General features: G+C 41.6%; 1 protein-coding gene across 1 annotated transcript in view; it reads right to left on the bottom strand.

The window, feature by feature from the left end:
- Window positions 1-20,800, bottom strand: part of PRKCD (protein kinase C delta) — a 107,477-nt gene extending 86,677 nt beyond the window's left edge. Inside the window, exon 1 of the mRNA XM_036738918.1 lies at window positions 20,778-20,800. The gene's annotated coding sequence lies outside the window, so the exon portion shown is untranslated. The remainder of the gene's footprint in view (window positions 1-20,777) is intronic.
- Window positions 20,801-21,542: the final 742 nt, after the last annotated feature.

Here is a 21,542-nt window from a genome sequence, read left to right as displayed (position 1 = left end):
AAGGTCCAGACAGTTAAGTAGCTTGCCCATGGTCACACAGGTAGCAAGGGGCAGAACAAGAATAGAAATCAGGTCTGCTACCTCCAGAAAGTGAGATGGGGGGGCAGAGCCAAGATGGTGGCTGGAAAGCAGAGACTTGTGTGAGCTCCTCCCCAGGTCCCTCCAAAAACCTATAAAAATGGCTCTGAACAAATTCTAGAACTGCAGAACCCACAAAATAGCAGAGGGAAGCAGGACTCCAGCCCAGGACAGCCTGGATGGTTTCTGGGTAAGGTCTATCACGTGGAACTGGGAATGGAGTGGAGCAGAGCCCAGCGTGAGCCATGCCTGGACCAACCAGACCAGAAGCCTGGCGGAACAGGTCCTAGCATCCTTCAGTGGGCTGTGGCAGTTACCAGACTTCTCAATCCACAAACACCAAAGACAACAGAGAAGGTTAGTGGGAAAAACTGCGGGGGACAGAGTGAAAGGAGTTCTGCCACTGCCCCCGGGGGCAGCGGGGGTGCTACAGCTACAGAACTATAGCTGCAGTTGCTTCAGGCCCCAGGCCCACCTGGTGGAAGAAATTAAGTGGCAGATCAGAGTGGGAGGGCAGAGCCTGCTTAAGATGCGAGTCTGGTCCGGGTTGGCGGTTCTTGGGGGAGGAGGAGCACTGGTGTGGCAGAGTTGGCTGTATAGAAATAGCTCTGAAAACAACAGCACATCCTCTCAAGCTTGGAACAAAGTACTCTCTACTCGACAAGCAGTTATACCCCAATGAAAAACTCAAGGGTCAAGTAGTTGGGGGGGGGGGAACATGGCCAGGCAGTGAAAGTGGACTCAGATTCAGACTCAGACTTTGGAATCTTTCTTTGGTGACAAAGAAGACCAAAACATACAGCCAGAAGAAGTCAACAAAGTCAAAGGGCCTACATCAAAAGCCTCCAAGAAAAACATGAACTGGTCTCAGGCCATGGAAGAGATCAAAAAGGATTTGGAAAGGCAAATTAGAGAAGTAGAGGAAAAATTGGGAAGATAAATGAGAGTGATGTGAGAAAACCATGAAAAACAAGTCAATGACTTGCTAAAGGAGACCCAAAAAATACTGAAGAGAAAAACACCTTAAAAAATAGACTAACTCAAATGGCAAAAGAGCTCCAAAAAGCCAATGAGGAGAAGAATGCCTTGAAAGGCAGAATTAGCCAAATGGAAAAGGAGGTCCAAAAGACAACTGAAGAAAATACTACCTTAAAAATTAGATTGGAGCAAGTGGAAGCTAGTGACTTTATGAGAAATCAAGATATTATAAAACAGAACCAAAGGAATGAAAAAATGGAAGACAATGTGAAACATCTCATTGGAAAAACCACTGACTTGGAAAATAAATCCAGGAGAGATAATTTAAAAATTACTGGACTACCTGAAAGCCATGATCAAAAAAAGAGCCTAGATATTATCTTTCAAGAAATTATCAAGGAGAACTGCCCTGATATTCTAGAGCCACAGGGTAAAACAGAAATTGAAAGAATCCACTGATCGTCTCCTGAAAAAGATCCCAAAAAGAAAACTCCTAGGAATATTGTAGCCAAATTCCAGAGCTCCCAGATCAAGGAGAAAATACTGCAAGCAGCTAGAAAGAAACAATTTGAGTATTGTGGAAACACAATCAGAACAACACAAGATCTAGCAGCTTCTACATTAAGGGATTGAAGGGCTTGGAATATGATATTCCGGAGGTCAATGGAGCTAGGATTAAAACCAAGAATCACCTACCCATCAAAACTGAGTATCATGCTCCAAGGCAAAATATGGATTTTCAATAAGATAGAGGACTTTCAAGTTTTCTCAGTGAAAAGACCAGAGCTGAATAGAAAATCTGACTTTCAAACACAAGAACCAAGAGAAGCATGAAAAGGTAAACAAGAAAGAGAAATCACAAGGGACTTATTAAAGGTGAAATGTTTTGTTTAAATTCCTACATGGAAAGATGATGTGTATGATTCATGAGACCTCAGTATTAGGGTAGCTGAAGGGAATATACATATAGATAGACAGATAGATAGATAGATAGATAGATAGATAGATAGATAGATAGATAGATGGCACAGGGTGAGTTGAATATGAAGGAATGATATCTAAAAAAATAAAATCAAATTAAGGGATGAGAGAGGAATGTATTGAGAGAGGGAGAAAGGGAGAGATAGAATGGGGTGAATTATCTCACATAATAGTGGCAAGAAAAAGCAGTTCTACAGGAAGGAAAGAGGGGGCAGGTGAGGGGGAATGAGTGAATCTCACTCTCATCAGATTTGATCTGAGGAGGGAATAACATACACAGTCAATTGTGTATCTTACCCCCCAGGAAAGAAGGAGGAAGGAGATTTTAAAAAAGGAGGATGGTAGAAGGGAGGGCAGATAGGGAGAGGAGGTAATCAAAAACAAACACTTTCGAAAAGGGACAGGGTCAAGGGAGAAAATTCAATAAAGGGGGACAGGTTAGGAAGGAGCAAAATATAGTTAGTCTTTCACAACGTGAGTATTGTGGAAGGGTTTTACATAATGATACGCATGTGGCCTATGTTGAATTGCTTGCCTTCTTAGAGACGGTGGGTGGGGAGGGAAGAGGGGAGAGAATTTGGAACTCAAAGTTTTAAAAACATATTTTCAAAACAAAAGTTTTTGCATGCAACTGGGAAATAAGATACACAGGCAATGGGGCATAGAAATTTATCTTGCTCTATAAGAAAGTAAGGGAAAAGGGGATAGGAGGGGAGTGGGGTGACAGAAGGGAGGGCTGACTGGGGAACGGGGCAACCAGAATATATGCCATCTTGGAGTGGGCAGGAGGGTGGAAATGGGGAGAAAATTTGTAATTCAAACTCTTGTGAAAATCAATGCTGAAATAAAAATATATTAAATAAATAAATTTTTTTTAAAAAGTGAGATAGGCTATTCCTAAAGGTCACCTCTTCCCAAAGCTGACCAAAGCAGTCTGGTGCAAGTGAGGTCTACTGCCTAATGTCCTTTAGCATCCCCAGCTGGGGTTCTCAGATGCTTATGTCCAAATTCTCTCAGTTGGAGAAAATTAAACATGCCTTTGATCATTGCCTGCTGTGGGTCCAGTTGGGATCAAAGGGCCTGGAACAGGCCTGAAGGTTATTTCAAGACCACATATCCTTGGCTGTATGTAACCAAGATGAAAGAGCTTGAGGCTAGGAGTCAGGAGAACTGGGTTCAAGTCTAGGTTCTGCAAGAGGCTGTGTTGTCTCAGATAAGTTTTTTTCCCTTCTTTGGGCTTTATTTTCTTCCTCTGAAAAGTGGTGATATTAATACCTTTAGTCTGTACTTCAGAGCCAGTGTGAAAGCCAGAGTTGTGTAGCAGAAAGACCACTATGCCTAGCATCAGGAGAAACTTCATTTCCAATCTCAGCTCCCATCTGGACTAACTTTGTGACTATAGTCAAATCTGTTAACTTCTTAGAGTTTCAGTTTCCTCATCTGTAACATAACAATGCTGTCCTTGTTGCATCTAACTCAGGGACTGAAGTGAGGTTCAGATGAGATAATGGATGTGAAAGCATTTTGTTAATCTTATAGCTTATAGCAATTTCATCTATTAACAGAGCAAGAGTGAAGGCCTAGATTGCTTCTATGGCCTCGTCCCCCTTCCAGCTCTGACTTAATATGCTTCTGGGAAGCCAGGCTGGAAAGGAAATTCAGACTATAAAGCATATGATGTCTTCCCCAGAAACAGCCAGGCCAAGCATGAGGGTCCAGGACTCAGGATCTTAAGGTCCTGGTGTTACCACCACCACCAAGTCCCCTGGAGCGCTTGTCTCCTTTGCCCTCATGGGAGTCCAGCATTAGAATGAATTTTAAGAACCACTAGGCCCCTTTTCTCTTTGTCCTCACTGTTGCCTGCACCCCTCCCCCAGTCTCTGGCAAGTGGGACTAGCAGGTTTAAAAAACAATTAGCCATAATGCAAGCGTGGAAGCAGCCCTTTTGATCTCTATTTTCCTATAAAGAGGCTGAGGCTCCCCATTCCCTCACAGAAACTGCTAGGCTGGGCTCATCCTCATGACCTTCTTTGGTCTGAGTACAATGCTCGGTCTGAGTACAATGCTCAGTCTGAAGAAGAAACCCAACCCAGGCCTCGTTCCAGTCCAGCCAGGAGAGAGCCAGGAGAAATGGGGACAGAGAAGGCAGGGTCAGAAAGCTACCCCAAAGCAAACAAGGCTGTCCCCAAGTTGGTGAGCATAGCCCTCCTGAGGGGGATAGGCATGGCTGGCATCCATGTAGTACTTTCTGCTTATAATGAGAGATACACACACTATTTCATTTTATTTTCACATGGAAGAGAGGTACCACAGGTCTTCATATCCTCTTTTTACAGTTTGGGAAGCTGGGGTACAGCAAAGAAAAGTGATTTACCCAAGGTCCCGAGGCTGGTATATATGTATGTCTTGATCTCAGGTGTAAGTCTTGTTATTCCATGTGAGAAGTCTTTGCCTTACATTGCTCTGTCTGATGGTACAGAAAATTGGAGAGAAGGAATAGTGCAGATGGGACCTAGAAGGTGGGCAGAGACTCAGAGAGGCAGTGGGTAAGAGCCGGGTACAAAGTGTACTTGGCTGTAGGCTCCCACCAAGGAAAGTCCCTGAGGCCAGGCCACAGGACTGAATGTCCAGGGGCTCAGAATAAGGATGGACAGAGTCCACAAGACTGGTATCGACCCCCACAGGTTTTCTCTCTCCAGGGGCAGGACTGTTTCCATTCTACCATGTCAAGTCACTAATTTGCTGAGTGACTTTAGGCAAAGCTTTCCTACTGCACTCAGGCTCTGCCACATTCTAGCTCCTCTCCCCCCTCCCCCCAAAACCCACTAGTTTCTGAGGTTCATGATAAGCAGGTCCTACTACGTCACTGTTTTACTCAAAAACATGCAAAGACTTCTCATAGACTATAGGAAAAAATACAAGTTCCTTAGGCTGGCGCCAAGGTACCCCCAAATATGACTCTGTCTTCCTTTCCATTTTCTATACATAATATTCCCCTCCATGAGCTCTGCATTCTAGCCAAACCAGCCAATTAGCTAGCTGTACCCTGAGCTAGCCCTACCATTCTCTGACTTTGTGTACTTCTGCAGGCGTCGTGCCCCCACGGCTGTTCTCTCCTCTTTCTTCATCGATGCCTCTCAGATTCCTTTCCTTTCATCAAGGATCAGACCAGATACCATACCCTCCATAAAGCCTTTTCTCATCTCCCCCTCAAAATCAATCAAAACAAGCATTTAGTGGGCACCTACTATCGATGGTCTCTGTGCCAGATGCAAAGTCAAAAATGAAACAGTGCCAGCTCTCAAGAATCTTACAGTCTATGTGGCTCAGTAGAGAGAGTCAGGAAGATGTGAGACACTTACTAGCTGTGACCCTGGGTAAGTCATTAACCTCTCTCCGCCTCAGGTTCCTCAGCTATAAAATAGAGATAAATGTAATAAATATAAATGGGGATTAATATAGCACCTATTTTCTCAAGGTTGTTGTGAATAAGTAAGAATAATAGAAAGAATAAGTGAGATAATATTTGTAAAGTGGTTAGCAGAATTATCTGGTACATAGGAACTTAATAAATGCTTGCTTTCTTTCCTTCCTTCTTTCCTCCCTCCCTTCCTTCCTTCTTTTCTTCTTTCTTTCCTCCCTCTCTGCTTTCCTTCTTTTCTTCCTCAAATTTTCCTAGAGCACTTTAGTTCTTTTCTATCTTCCCATCGCTCCCTACCTTGTGTCACACTCCTTTTTATACATGAAGTATTTTCCCTCAGAGATGTTCAGTTCCTTGAGGGCAGGCCCTGTATCATTTTTTTAGCTTCGTATTCCTGGTACCTCTCACAAGGCTCTGCACTTGGAGCACTTAATAAATGTTTATTGCTGAATCAAACTGAAAGGCAGCTGAGTAGAAGCCCAAGCTGGCAATAACATTCCCTTTTGCCTGATGAAAGGTTAATGAGCATGAATTAGTAAATAGTGACTTTTCTTCTAGCTCAGATCTCTAAGGCTTCCACCTAAGAGCATGTTCCCCAAGGGGTACTCTGCCCAGTAGGTACTCTGCCCAGTAGGTACTTCCCAAGGGGTTGGCAGAGGGAATCATAGGAGTCTGAGCTCCTGGATTTACAATCATAGAACCATAGAATGTTAGAAGGACCTTAGGGCATACCTAGTCCAAGTACATCTTGTTACAGAGAGGAAAACTGAGGCCCAGAGAGGAAAAGGGACTTATCCAAGATCTCACAGCAAGTCTGCATTAATTTGGGTAGACTACAAACATTCTTTAAGTGCTTACTAGGTTACCATACATTGTAGGGGAATACAGAGATGAAGAAGACACAGTTTCTGTTCCCCCAAAGAACTCACAGTCTATAGAAAAGACAAGACTTGTTCTGAGATAACTGCAAGATGAGAAAAGATGTGATAAGCCTATAAGAGAGCTGTAGACAAAATGCTGTGGGGGTTCAAAGGGTATAGGTATATTCTGGTTAGGGAGAGCAAGTAGGGTTCTGGAGGAGGTAACATTAGACCTGGATTTTGAGTAAGTAGAATTTTGATAGGTGGAAGTTACCAACCTCTTTCCGCCACATCCCATGGTCCATAGCAGAAGGGCACTGAAATGGAAGACCTTGAAGAGAGGGGAGCTTGTCAATAAGTAGAAATGGGCAGGGGGAGGGAAGAGAATCTATGCCAGGTGTGGCTATGAGCAAAGACTCAGAGATGGGAGAGGGCAGGCTGAAAAAGAGGAGGAAGGATGGAGAATAGTCTTGGCTGGAAGGTAGGGTAGATGAAGGCATGTAGTATGAGTTCATGCTGGACAGTAGATTGGAGTCAAACTGTGAAAAGTCTTGAATGTCAACATCAGTAGTTGATTCAGAGGTTATTGCAGTGCCGGGGGTGGGGGGGTAAGGGGAAGGAAGAATGAGGACCTGAACTAATAGCGTTGCCATGGGAGTAGAGAGGGGAAACTAGAAGGGACAGGTGTCACCAAAGGAAAAATGATGGGACTTGGCACCTTATGGAGTAAGGGGTGGGGGTGGAGGGAAAAGCCAAGAGGGAACAGTCAGGGATCTCGCAGCTTTGTAAGCTCTCTGAGCCTCAGTTTCCACATAAGAGCACATATGAGAAGTGTTCTCCAAAGCGAAAACCTTAAATGTACAGTCCAAATGTCAGGGATAAGGAGCATTCCATAGCTGCCTCCCAGGCGGACACAACTGCTGACCTCTTCTCTGAGGGCCCACAGTAAAGAGGAAGAAATGGTGGTCTCCAGGGGAGGAGGGAGAACGTTCTTCCACTACCCCGCAGGCAAGACTCTTCCCTCTCAGTGCTGCCATCTGTAGGTCTCTCTTTTACATTTTATGTTTCTATGAAAGTTTGGGGAGAAGAGAAGAGGTAAGGAGACTCCTGTAAGCTGCCAATCAGTTAACCAATCAATTAAACTAAAAGCATTTAAATGATTGTTATTTATCAGGCCCTGACCAGTCATAAAATTCTATATTTATAATATAGTTTTCCATATGTTAATTTTTAAACACTATTATCACCATAAAATCAACCTTCGCAAAAAAGACAACCCAACAATGCAAAAACACAACAAATCAACAACTGTACCTAACATAAGGTAAATCTCCAAATCAAACATTCCAATTTTGACTGAATTATTATTTTTGATACAATATTGTTACAGAGGGCAGCTGGATGGCAGTAGACAGAGTGTCAGGCCTGGAGTCAAGAAGACTTCCTGAATTCAAATCTGGCCTCAGATACTTACTAGCTGGGTGACCCCAGGCAAGTCACTTAACCTTGTTGGCCTCAGTTTCCTCATCTGTAAAATGAGCTGGAGAAGGAAATGGCAAACCACTCCAGTATCTTTGCCAAGAAAACTCCAAATGGGGTCACAGATTGTAACACGATTAAAACAACTAAACAATAATTGTTGCAGGACAAGACTGTTTCCTGCTCTGGGTGGACATAGCATGATGTCTTTTAGGTATAACAGAAACCCTCTTCCACGCTGCTGGAAATCCAAGGGAGAGAAAGTGCCAGCCCTCTACCCTATCCAAGAACCATGGGTAAGGAACTACTGTATCATCTCAGCAAAGGGCATGTCCCACAGAAAGGGGTCAGGGCACATTCCACGGGAGGTATATGTCCTTGTCCAGAAAACTGGGGGAGGTAGTTTCCCTTATTCCAAGTTAATTCCTTGGAGTATGTCTAGAGGAGGGCAACAAAGATGGTGAAGGACCAGAAAGGGTCCTGCCATATAAGGATATAAAGAATCATGACATATAAAGTTTGGTTGAAGAAATTAGGAATGTTCAGCCTAGAGAGAAGACTTAGGAAGGACATGATAGGTGTTTTCAAATATTTGAAGGGCTACCTTCAACTGTGGAAGAGGGATCAGCCTCATTCTGCTTCACCCTAAATGGCAGAACTGGAAGCAAAGGATCAAAGTTCAGAGATACGGACTCTGGCTCAATCTAAGAATAAATTTCCTAATAATTAGTGCCATCCCAGGGTAGAGTGGACTACCTAAGGAAGTACTAAATTCCTTATCATTAAAGGTCTCCAAGCTGAGGCTATAGAACTAGTTGTCCGATATACCAGCTAATCCATTTCTCTCCTTTTTGCAATTAGCCATTAATTTTTTTTTACATTTTTATTTAAAGTTTTGAGTACCTAATTCTATCCTTCCCTCTCTCCCCTCCCTTCTCCCTGAGATGGTAGGTAAGCAATCAGATATAGGTTATTCATGTGCAATTATGTAAAACATTTCCATATTAGTCATTTTGTACAAGAAGACTCGAATCTGAGAAAAAAAAATGAAAGAACATGAAAAAAGCATTAAATAACAAAAAATTTCAAAAATAGCATTCTCTATTCAAACTATCAGTTTTTTCTCTGGAAGCAGATAGCATTAGTCTTTTGGGATTGTCTTGGATCATTGTATTGCTGAGAATAGGTAAGTCATTCATAGTTCTTCATCGAACAATATTGCTGTTACTATGTACAATGTTCTCCTGGTTCTGTTCACTTCACTATGCATCAGTTCATATAAGTCTTTCCAAGTTTTTCTGAAATCATCTTGCTTGTCATTTCTTATCATATAATAACATTCCATTACAATCATATACCACGGTTTGTTTAGCCATTCCCCAATTGATGGGCATCACTTAAATTTCCAAGTTAATGGGTTTTTAGGACTATAACTTCTGAGCCCCTATTGGTGTGCTTCTTGTTAACAATCAACTAGCTGATTCCACTAGCTTATAGAAAGAATATTTCCTATGATGACATGGTATGAATGGTTGGTCAAAAACATTATACCCAGACTTGGGTACACTGCCCCTCTCTACACAAAAGTCCTTGGGGTGAGTTCAAAAGTGATAGTAAGGCACTAGAATAGAGAACACACGTGGCAAAGGGGTACCTCCTGCTTCCTGCCCCCTGCCCCTGAAAGTTCCTTTTTCCTTCTGTGGAAGTCTCATGAAGTTCACTGTGGGGTGAAGTAAGTGAAGGATGTCTTCTGCTGTTCTCCTAGGCTGGTCTTTGAAAGGAGTGGCATCCATCTCTGCTGGACAGGTCAATTTGCTATTGGGCCAGGCCAGGCTGTTTCTCTACCAGGTCTGGTTACTTCTGCTCCTACTGGTTCTCTCTTCCCCCTTTCTGCGTAAACGCCAGGAGAGGAAAAGAAACCAGCAGTACCTGCAATCTCTCCAGACCTTGAAATGCTTTCAAGGTCACTGCCTGGGCATGTGCATGTCAAAGTTACTACTTGATCACCTGATCAGGGAAACAAACATAAGAGAGAGGAAGCCCATGCTCACTTCAGGCCAGTTGGGAAACTGGGCTACAAGTCCTCCCCCATCAGATCCTTAGGAAAAACTCAAAGCTGCCTCCTTGCAGCTATGAAGGAAAAAGAGAATATAATCATTGACAAATTTATTTATTGGCCTCTGGACAAATATTCCCCACTTAGAGAGCCCACAATTAAGTTAATGTTCATATGTGAATTTTTTTTTAGGGCCCTCTTCCCCCTTTTCTACCAGGCCATTACCGTCACTATAGAAACAGAAAGGAACTTTGGGAGAATATTGGTGCTGAAAAATTTTGTGAGAGTGTAAAGCAGCAGCTTCAGATTGTTGAAAGCATTGCTTGGTGTGTGAATGCAATCTAACCTACTCTTTTCCTACTATTTAATTCCTAATCCAGCTTATTGTATATTTGTAGTTCCTGTCAAAGATATCTATACTTAAACCTACATAAGATTGCTTACTATCTCAGGGAGGGGAAGTGCAGAGAGGAAGAGAGAGAATTTGGAACTAAAACATTTTTTACATGTTAGAAATTGTTTTTACATGTAGCTGGGGGAAAATAAAATATTATTAAAAATATCTATACTTATATACTAACTCAATGAACTGCCCATCCAACATTAATTAATCATTCATTATCTGGACACTAGACATTCTTCATCTACTTGGTTTTTCCAATGAGGATTGTTAAGTAATTAATAACTTCAACAAAATATACTCAGATACTAAAAGAAGAAGAAATTCCATTTAAAATAACTATGAAATGGATAAAATCTCTTAAAGTTAATCTATCAAGACAACATACACACAGAACTTAAATAAATAAAACTACAAAACAACCTTGAGAAATAAAGACCAAAATAATTGGAGATATATTCAATGTTCATGGCTGGGCTCCATCAATGTAATTAAATGACAATATTACCTAATTTGACCTACACATTTAGCTCTTTGACAATCAAACAATGAAGAGAATACTTTATAAAACTAGACTAAATAATAATAAAATTCATTTGGAGGAAGAAAAGATCAAAATTTCAAGGGAATTGTCAAGGGAAAGGTGAATGAGAAAAAAAGGAGTCCTAATTTTCAAATGATGTCATGAAGTAGTAGAATTATCAAAACAATTTGGTATTGGGTAAAATGTAGAAAAGATCTGTGGAAATGATTAGGTAAGCAAGACTCAGACACAAATTCACATAGAAATCCAATGTGTGAAAAACTTGCAGAAATTCCTAAGGAAGTACTCATTATTCAACAAAAACTGATGAAAAACTGTAAAATAGTTTGGCAGAAAATAGGTTTAGACCAGCATTTATATCATTTGCCACAATGAATTCCAAATTGGTAGGTGATCTAAATATAAAAGGTTACATAATTTAAAAAAATAGAGAATAGAAAGTCAGACCTCACAATTCTGGTTACTGAAAAAAAAATCCACATTCAGGTAAGGAGTGGAGATGATTATAAAAGATAAAACCAGCAATTTCAAGGATATGAAATTAAAAGGCTTTTTCATGAACAAAATCAAGGCAGCTAGAATAAATGAGAAAAGTAATAGATTGGGAAAATATTTTTAGTTGACCTCTTTGCTAAATGAAGTGGCAGTGTTGGAGAAAGGGAAATGAATCATTTAGTAACTTTTCTCTAATGATTCCAAATTGTTTTCCAGAATGATAGCTGATCTCCTTTGATCCCAAGAGAATCATTGAAGAGAACATTTTGTGACTCATTGTCAATTTGCTCTCCAAAAAGTCTAGTACTACCAATAATTTAAGAATATCTATTTCTCTACAATTATGCCAATATTGAATTTTGTGGATTTTTGTCAAGTTAGAGAGTGTAAAATAGCATCCTGAAAGGCTTAATGCGCTAATGCCATAACGTCAGCCTCAGAGTCAAAGAGACCTGAGGTCAAGTCTCACCTTTAAAACATATTTGCACTGTGAATTGTGAACTGTGAACTGTGAACTTTGGGTGTTACCCTAAAGCAATCTGGTGTAGTGAACAGAATGTTCAGTTTGGAGTCAAATGACTTGGGCTCTGCCACTTACTACCTGTGTGACCTTGGGTAAGACTTAACCTCTCTGGTCCTTAGTTCTCTCATCTTTAAATTGAGATAGTTAGACTAGATGAATTCCAAGGTTCTATCCAACTGTATATGTGTGACCCACTTATCTCTCAGTGCCCCAAGCAACTCTCTGAAAGTATAAGTTGTAGAATCTACCAATCTACATTGGTAGAATGGGCTTGCTCACTAGTATTTCTTTATATATATAAACCCAGTAACAAAACATAATATCTTGCTTGTCTTAATGGGTACTTCTTAGATTACTAAGGAATTTGAATATATTTTCATGTGGTTATTGACATTTACATATCCTCTCTGAAAAATAATCTGTTCATTTCCTTTGATCGTTTCTCTACTGGGAGTAAGCATTACTCTTACAGATATATAACAATTTCTTATTAACTCTAGATGGTAGACCTTTATCTGCTACCTATGTTATATTCACAAGATGTAGACATATATATTAATAATAGTATTTTCTAAACCATTCTTTTCATTTTAGAGATATTACTTTTTATCCTTATAAATGCTTTTTCCTTTGTATAATCAAAACCATCAATTTGGTCTCAAATTCCTCCATTTCCGTTATTGACAAAAATGTTCTTCCTCTCCACTACTGAGACAAATTTCTTTTTCTTCCAGTTTTTAAAAGATTTTTTAAAAATATTGAATCATTAATTTGTTGATTTATTATAGTACGCAGTGTGAGGTATTAATCTAAGGCCATCTTTTACCACCTAATTTTCCCACCAATTCTATTTCATGTGCTTTTAAAAATCACATGTTTTTGGACACCAATCTCTTATAAAATTTGGTTTTACTTCCAGGTTTTCTATTCTGGTCCTTTGCTCTATTTCACAATTTTTTTTTCACTATCAGACTTTTTTTTTTTGTAATTATTGCTGTATAATACATTTCAAAATCTGGCTGGGCAAGTTCTCCTTTATTTTTTTCATAGTTCTTTAAATGCTTGTCCATCTGCTTTTCCATATGGATTTTATGCCTTTACTTCTATAAAGTAACCTATTGTTATCTTGATTTAGATTGCATCAAGCCTAGACATTAATTCTGGAGTTGATATTTTTATTATAGTTGCTCAATATAACCATGAAGAGGGGCTATTCTTTCATTTCTTCATCTCTTTCTAATTTTTTCAAAATCCTTTTGAAATTGTCTTTTCTGCAAATATAACTTTAATATATCTTGAAAGGTTAATTACCAAATTTGATGCATTTTATCATTAGTATGAATGATATCTTTCAGTTTCTTCTATGCCTCCTGCCAGACTATAACCTCCAAGAAAGCAGGGACCATTTCTTAACTAGTTTTTCTATCCCAGCAACCAGAACAGGGCCTGCACAGAATAGCACTTAATAAATGTTTAATGAATGGATGAATGGTGACCAAGATAATCTGAGCAGGAGAATAAATCCTCAAAGTGACTCCATTAACGGGGGGTAGGAATTGGGGGAGAGGCGAGCGTTTTCTACTTGGACCCCAGTCTCTACCCCAGGCACCAGTTCCCAGAAGTCAGTACAAAAATCAAGATAAGACAATTTGTTAGGGTTTTTACCGGTCTGTTTTTGCCCTGCCGGTCTGATTTGACTCAATCCTGGGGTGTGGACAAGCTTTAGCAATTGGCTGGCTCTGGCCAAGGATGCCCTGAGAAATGCCAGGAGCCTAGCCCTGGGAGAGGGGTTACTCTAGCTGGCCCTGCTCCCCGACTCCAGGGGCGAGAAGAGGCAGACGATCAGGAAGGGGACACGTCTATATAAACTTTCCTCCTGTTTGGTTTTTGCAGAAAGAAGCCGCGGCCGGTTTTTCAATGAATGAAGCCTCCAGCCTACACCGGTTACTCACTCAAGGGAAAGTCGAGGAGCCAGAATTCATCTGCAGATGCAACTTTTAGGAAGTGGAGGGGGAGGAGGTAGCAGCCCCTTTCCTGCCACCCCCGGCACAAACTCGGCACATGGAGCCACTCTCACCCACGCTGGCTCCGGCTCCGGCTCCGGGCTCCAGCCCACGACTCCTCCGTTGCCCAAGAAGGAGGAAGCTCGTTCTGGTCTCAAGCCTGTTACTCAGCCTCACACTGGGGGAGGGGAGAGGGTGTGAGGGTGGGGTAGGAATAAAGTTAGGGCTGGGGCTGGGCTGTAGCTGACGCTCAGGGCGGGCCGAGAAGATGACGACATCTCTGGAGAACCGCGGCCTGGACCGTAGAGTTCGGTGAACTCTGGAAGGCGTGGAGGGCAGCTGGGGTCGGGAAGGGAAGAGCTCAGCAGCATCTCTGTTCTCTGGCTCCCGGAGACTACTCCAAGAACATAGGACCAGCGAAATCTAAAATGTCAGAGTTTAAAGGGCTCTTAATTAAAGGTCATCCAACCCAAAGGGCTCTCTCCCCGTCTCTAACGATCCCTTCCATCGCCACTGTTCCCATTATACAGATCAGGAAATCCAGGGCCAGAAAAAAGGAAGTAACTAGGCTGAGATCACCGTGTGAGGCACTGAGCCGCAAAGCCAGGTCTAGAATCAAGGTATTCTGACTGCCAGCCCAGGGCTATTTCCTTTACACCCAGGAATGCTGCTGACTCAGGGTATAGCCCGAATTCTTCAGGGACGTTTGAGTAAGAGAGGGGTTGTAGGGTAGGGGCTAGAGTGCGGAATTCAACTAACTGAAGCTTCCTGGCTGTGAGTCCAGGAACAAAAGTCACCTAATTTCTCTGATAATCAGTTTCCACATTTCAGTCATTCAGTAAACATTCTACGTGCCAGGCACGGTGCTAAGTGCTGGGGATACAAAAAGGTGCAAAAGACAGTTCCTGCCCTCAAGGAGATTACAATCTAATCATATTTATAAAATGGAGGAAAAATAGCTTTAAGATTTATATACACATACATATTTATGTATGTATACACATGCATATGTGTGTATATATGTATATGTGTATATATATGTATGTGTCCATACACTCATATACATACATATATTGTTTTGCCAACTTTAAAGCAAAGCACTATTTAAATGAAAGTTATTATTACTACTGGGTCCAGTAGATGGCCTGAACTTGTATATGGGGCCAAAATAAGTAGTAATCCATGTAGTATATGTAAAGGACCCTGTTCCTGCCCAAATTCAGCCAATAATAATTCATTCCTTTGGAGTAAGCCTGTGCTCTCCAGGTATCCCTTTTACAATGCAAATACTCCTAGGAAGGATCACACATTAGATGACTCTATGAAAATTAGTTTAGCCTATAATGTTAATGCTTTGGGGGGCATTTAGTCTAACATTTTTAATTTTTCTGATGGGGAAACTGAGGGGCAGGTAGCAATAGATAGAACCCTGGACTTCCAATCAGGAAGACCTGAGTTCAAATCCTGCCTCAGACCATCCTCACATTAGGGGTTTGACCCTGGGAAAGTCACTTAACCTATGTCTGTCTTCATCTGAAAAATGGAGATAATAGCATCTACTTCCCACAATTGTGAAGATAAAATGAGATAATATATTTGTTTTGCAAACTTTAAAGCAGAGTTGTCAAACCGGAAGCCCGGAGGCCTAAATATGGGCCCATAATGCTCCAGAGAGAATATATCCCAAATCAGATTAAAATGTAATAAAATAAATAAAAATAAAATAAAATAACGTTAATATACTGTTTTCTAATTCAATAGCTTGCCTGCTGGGATGGTTAGGTGCAATCTTCGTGGCCCTGTTTCTATTTGAGCTTGACACCACTGCCTTAAAGCGCTATACAAATGCTAGCTATTATTCTAATGAAAGGGATTTGGCCCAGGCACAACCAGGACTGGACCCCAGGTTTTCCAGACTCATATTTTAGGTCTTTTTCCACCACTCCATGACAGTGAATCTCTCCTTTATTATAAAATAAACAGCAAACAGAAAGAGGATTTTGCATCTAGAGTGGGAATCCTCTAGAGGACAAAAGGAAGTTTACCCAGGGAGCTGCAGTATCTATCCCCTGCCTTTCTGACCTTTAGAGGGAGGAGGGAGACAGAGCAGCAATGCCCTGGCACTTGGAGATTTGACCTGATGGGCTCTGGTACCCAACCCTGCTTCATTGCCTGCTCCTGGTTAGCACAAGTCAAAAATCACCTGGCAGGGCAGTTGAGGGGGTATTTTAGGTAGCACCTAGCACAGCTTCTGGCACAGTATGGGCTTATGAAGAATGCTTATTGATTGATCATTACTCTATGCCCTTTTGATTTTTAGTCAGTGGCACTTAGAGCATGCTCAGTAATTAGCACTTAATTGCATTGCCCCTCCCCAGCTGGACTGTGAACTCCACAAAGACAGGACCCATTACATTTATATAAGCTCTAGAGCCAGGGAAGGATAATGGAAAAAGTACTAGAGTTGAAGTCAGGAAGACTTGAGTTCTGCCACTCACGAACTGTGGGACTCTTGGCAGGTCATTTCACCACCACATGACTTCCTAGGACTTAGCTGCTGAGTCCTGGATGAGTTATGATTTGCATTGGAAGAAGGAGGTCCCTATGAGGAAATCATAGAGTGAGTTCATTGGTGAATTCCTCTAAGAATCTCTATTTTGAGGAGGGGTCCAGATCAGCCATCCTTCATTATCTGGACTTCTTCATCAAGCCTCTGTGGGTTACCTCTCATGGCCCCTTCTCAGCTCCCTTTTATATGCTATTTTCCCCATTAGAAGGCAAGTTCCCTGGGGGCAGGAATTATCTTTCATTTTGCTTGTTTTTGTATCCCTGTTGCCTTGGCACATTGTAAATGCTTAATAAATGCTTTTTGACTTGACTCTGAAGATCTTTCCTTCCAAGAATGCTGAAAATAGGTAATTATGGCCATTTAACAAATGAGGAAGGCGAAGTTGGGAGGTGTGAAAGAACTTGCCCAGAGTCTCCCAGCTTAGTGTTGGAGGAGAATTTGAATCCAGATCTCTCTTGATTCCCAGTCCAGTCTCTGACCAGTAGCGTTCTTCTCTTCCTACTCTGAGGAGCATAGGGGCACAGCATGATTTAGTGGGCTCAGCACAGATTTTTCTAGCTGCTTATGTGATTTCTCTTGTCTTGCCAAGGTTTGGGGGTGCAGCCGTGGCTCTTTTCAGTCCTCCACAATTCAGGCTAGTGGCCCAACCCTTGAACAATAGGATGGTCACAGGTGGCTGTCATGCTGGGGCCCAGGAAAGCACAAAGCACTCATCACGGTCCCCTAAGTGGCTCCCTGCACACCAAATCACTTCTCTACCTCCTAGGCATAATGATTTCTCAGCATTGTAATTAGCAACCCACTGGGAAGACTGTCAGAGGACAGCAATAGGCTTCCGGCAGGGAAACAGAAAGCTCTAAGCTTTTTGAAAGTAGCTGGTGGGCAGGAAGCCTTCCGAGGCTGGTGGGAGTTAGCTTTGTCATAGCAATCACATCAACATTATCATAATTTGCGTTTTAAAAACAAGACATCTTTTTCCCTATTTGATGCCAACTGCCAACATAGTAATGTTCCAATCCTTATATACATAACCGTTTCCCCCCTTTTCTTTCTCCATCGTTATCATCATCACCACCATCACCATCACCATCATCATCATCATGCCAATTCCATCATTATAATCATCATCATTACAATCCCACCCCCGCCACACTAACCTCCCTCTCCCTATCTCCAGTGTCCTCATCATCACCACTTAGACGACTGTTGTGCAAAAACCTTCACTAGATGCCAAAGAGTGTGGTGCTGGGGCTCAGTGTCAGGTTAGCTCTTATGAGCTCACATTGTATGACAAACAATAGAGGAACTGGTATCAGGACAAGTGAACATGATGAGGAGGGAGGAGGGGGTGGGTAAGGGGAAATACGGAATAGGAGTGGAGAATAGGGAACTTAATCCGTGCAGAGCATAGCTCATTGGGGATAATAAGGATAATGGGAAAGGGAATAGAATGGAGATTTCAGATGGGATAGAATAGTGAAGATGTTGTGGTGGGAATGATGAGTATGATGGAGGGGACTAGAATGGGGATAGGGATGGAATGGAAACAGGAGTGGAATAATATAATAGCTATCTAGTATTCACATATTACATATAGTTTATATGGTGCTTTATATTCGTGTAACACTTTAAAGTTTGCAAAGTGCTTTATAAATATTATTTCATTTGATCCTCACAAAAACCCTGGGAGGGAGGTTATTTTCCCTATTTAAGATATAAGGAAACTTAGACTAAGGCTAATCAACTTGCCTGGGATCACATCACAGCTAGAAAGTGTCTGAGGCAGGAGTTGAAATCAGGTCTTCCTTATTCCAACTCCATCTCTGCACCACATAGCTGCCTGGGATAAGGTCATGATAGTGGTAGGGATGGGAATGCTAATAGTGAAGATAAAGATGAAGATGGGGATTGGATGGAGATGGGTGGGAAATGGGAATGGGAATAAGGATGAAGAAGGGGGCTAGTGATAGGACTATGGATGAGGTGGGTATTGGCTTATGATAGTGATGGTCCTAGAGGAAGTGATGGTGATTAAATTAGTAAGGGTGATGGGAATGGAGACAGTCATGAGGATATGGATGGGATGGTAAGAGTGATAGGGATGGCGATAATGGTGAGAATGGGCAGGAAGATGGTACGAATAGTAGTGATACTGAGGTTGAGTATCCTGGAAACAGTGATGAATAACATAAGTATGTGATTTGTCCAGGGTCTCACTAACCATGTTACCTGGGCAAATTACTTAAACTTTCTAAGCCTCAGTTTCCTCAGTCTTAAAGTAGGAATAATATTATTCTTGCTCCCCTCCCCCCATCTTATTGTTATTAGAAAAGACCTTAAAAATGAATTATGGTGATGATGAAAATAATAATTATGTTATTATTAACAACATTAGGAAGGACAATGAGTCATGGTGGAGAGATAGCTGGTCTTCAAGTCAGGAAGATTTGGGTTTGGTTCCCACCTAGAAAACCTAAAAAAGCCATTTAACTTCTCAGCACCCCGTAAGCAATTCTCCAAGACTATAAATTGCAGAGCATGTGTTAATCTTCATTGGCAGAAAGAATTTCCTTACTGGGGTGCCCTATAACAGTGAAATCATAGATCCAGTCTAAAAAGAAAAATAATAGTGTTAGGGATGGTGAGAATGATGGAAATGTGGGAAGACTTGTATGAACTGATGCAGAGTGAAGTAAGCAGGACCAGGAGAACGATTTGTACAATAGCAGCAATGTTGTAAAGGAAAACAGCTTTGAAAGACTTAAGAAATCTGATCAATTCATTGACCATTACAGAGGACTGATAATACAAAAATGCTATCCATCTCCTGAAAAATAAAGGTGAGAGATTCAAGATGCAGAATGTGACATACATTTTGGCCATGGCCAATATGGGGACATGTTTTGCTTAACTATGCATATTTGTTTCAAGACTTTTGTTTTTCTTTCAACTGGGAGGAAATGGGAGGGAGAGAAAAGTAATACTTGTTATTTGAAAAAATAAAAATTACATAAAAGAGTAATAATATATGAACAATGATAATGATGATAGTGATGGTGATAATAATAATAATAATAATAATATGATGATGATGATGAGACTGAAGAAGAATAGGGACCCTACCGTGGGTCCTTTTTCCAAAGGGAGAGAACATTGAAGACATGAACCTAGGACCTTCACTTCATCTCCAAGGAAGGGTGACCTCTTTGGTCATCAACAGTCCACAGGAGCATATGGTGGCACAGAAGTCACTGTCTGGACATCAAAAATAAAACCTGAAAATTGCTATTCCCACCCAGCAACCAAACGGGCAGCGCCCACCACAAATCGTTGGGCGGGAGGTAATTACAGGCAGCCCTAGAGACGATCTAGTACTGCCCATCCGGAGCTTAGCCAGACATGGGGGACCTCAAGGACCCAGCCAGGGCTTGGGCTAGGGTTGTTTCCAGCCAGGCAGAAACTTCTCTCCAACATCCCTCACCTCCCGCTACCATTCCCATCTTTCCTAGCCCAGAGGCTTCAGAGAAAGAAATAAAATAGAGCCCCATCCACTCTGCCTCTTTGGCGACAGCTAGAGTGGTGACACCCTGTTTACTGGCGATTTCTGAGTCTGACTGGGACATCTATGAGGCCTGTCCTTTTGTATTAGGACACTGTAGGTGGTATGGTAAGGGTGGGTTTTGCATAGTTAGGTGCCCTCAAGGCCAGATGTTCCTGACCTAGCAGGGGTTAAAAAGTAGTTATGTTTGGAATCAGGATGGAATAAAATGCAGTGTGCTGGCAAATGTTCAACAAAGGACTCTCTTGAGAGGTGGAGGTGGGGTGAGGGAAGTACACCTGACACACTTTTAAGTTTAAATCTCCATTATTAAAATTTTCTCCATTACTTTCTCAAGTCAAGACAATCAACAAAACAATAAATTGAGCCCAAATTTGTAGCATTTGCCGATTTCAAAGTATAAATGTCCACACTGAAAATTTAACAATTGGCTCTTGAGAGTTGGTTTGAACTGGCTCCAGCACACTCCAGAAATGCTCCCATAAGAGGTTTCCCACCCCTCTGCCCTGTGTCTTCCCTCTCAGGTTACCTCCCATTTCCTGGGGATGTACATAGTTTTTTGCACACCCCATTAGAATATAATCTCCTTGAGATAGAGACTGGGTTTTTGTTGCATTTTTTGGTTTTTGCCTTTCTTTGTATCCTAGCCCATAGCACCATAAACCTAATAAATGCCTGTTGATTAACTGAATACCTGCCTGATTAGGAAATATAGTCCTGTTTCCTATTTCTGGAAAGTTCTGAGCTTCACCTGCCCACCCCCTGAGCTTCAGGTGTGGGTTCCTCCCCCTCCCTTTGTTCAGGTGTTGTGACTTTAGGTCAGTGACTTACAGAGGCCGTGTGGTGGATGGAGAAGCAGGGAAATCTTGGTTCAAGGTCTATCTCTGTGTGACCTTGGGCAAGTAACATCCTTTCTCTTAGAGCTTCAGTTTCTCTCTCTATAAAATGAGAATAATGACATTTGTATTATTGACCTCAAAAGGCTACTGAGAGTAAAATGCTTTGGAAACTAAAATACATGGTATCCCCAAAGCCTCAGTGCTGTTTTAAACCTTAATAGCTTAAAACTACACTAAATATAATTATACAATAATATTATGTTCATGGTAGACTAACTTGCTCCATGACCCCTAAACACCTCAAGCTCACAGTTCTCTCTGTCTTTGTTGATGCCATTTCTAGAACTTTCTAGCCCCAAATCTTCCCACTCTTCAAAATCCACATTGAGTCCCCAGTCCTTGAAGAGTCAGTATGGCACTACTGGGCCCATAACGATGGCCTGCAACACCCCTTGTCTACACCTCTTACTCAGGAGTTACCATACACTGGCCAGTGTTATCTGTTTCATGTGTGTGATCCTGTCTCCCTGGCTACACTGTCAACTCTTTGGAGGTGACAGTTATACCTTATCCCTCTTTACATTCCCCTCAGTACTTAATACAATGCTAAGCATGTAAGAGATACTCAAGAAATTCTTGTGGAATTTAATTCCACTGAATCAGACAAGTACACCTTCTAGGACTGACTGCCCAGGACTCTGCTGAAGATGTGATTGGAGGAATGGACTTTGCCAGAGACCAGCTTCCCTCAAGGACA

Source organism: Trichosurus vulpecula, chromosome 9, assembly GCF_011100635.1.
Source record: "Trichosurus vulpecula isolate mTriVul1 chromosome 9, mTriVul1.pri, whole genome shotgun sequence".
NCBI lineage: Eukaryota > Metazoa > Chordata > Mammalia > Diprotodontia > Phalangeridae > Trichosurus > Trichosurus vulpecula.
This window is presented reverse-complemented; position numbering and strand designations above follow the sequence as displayed.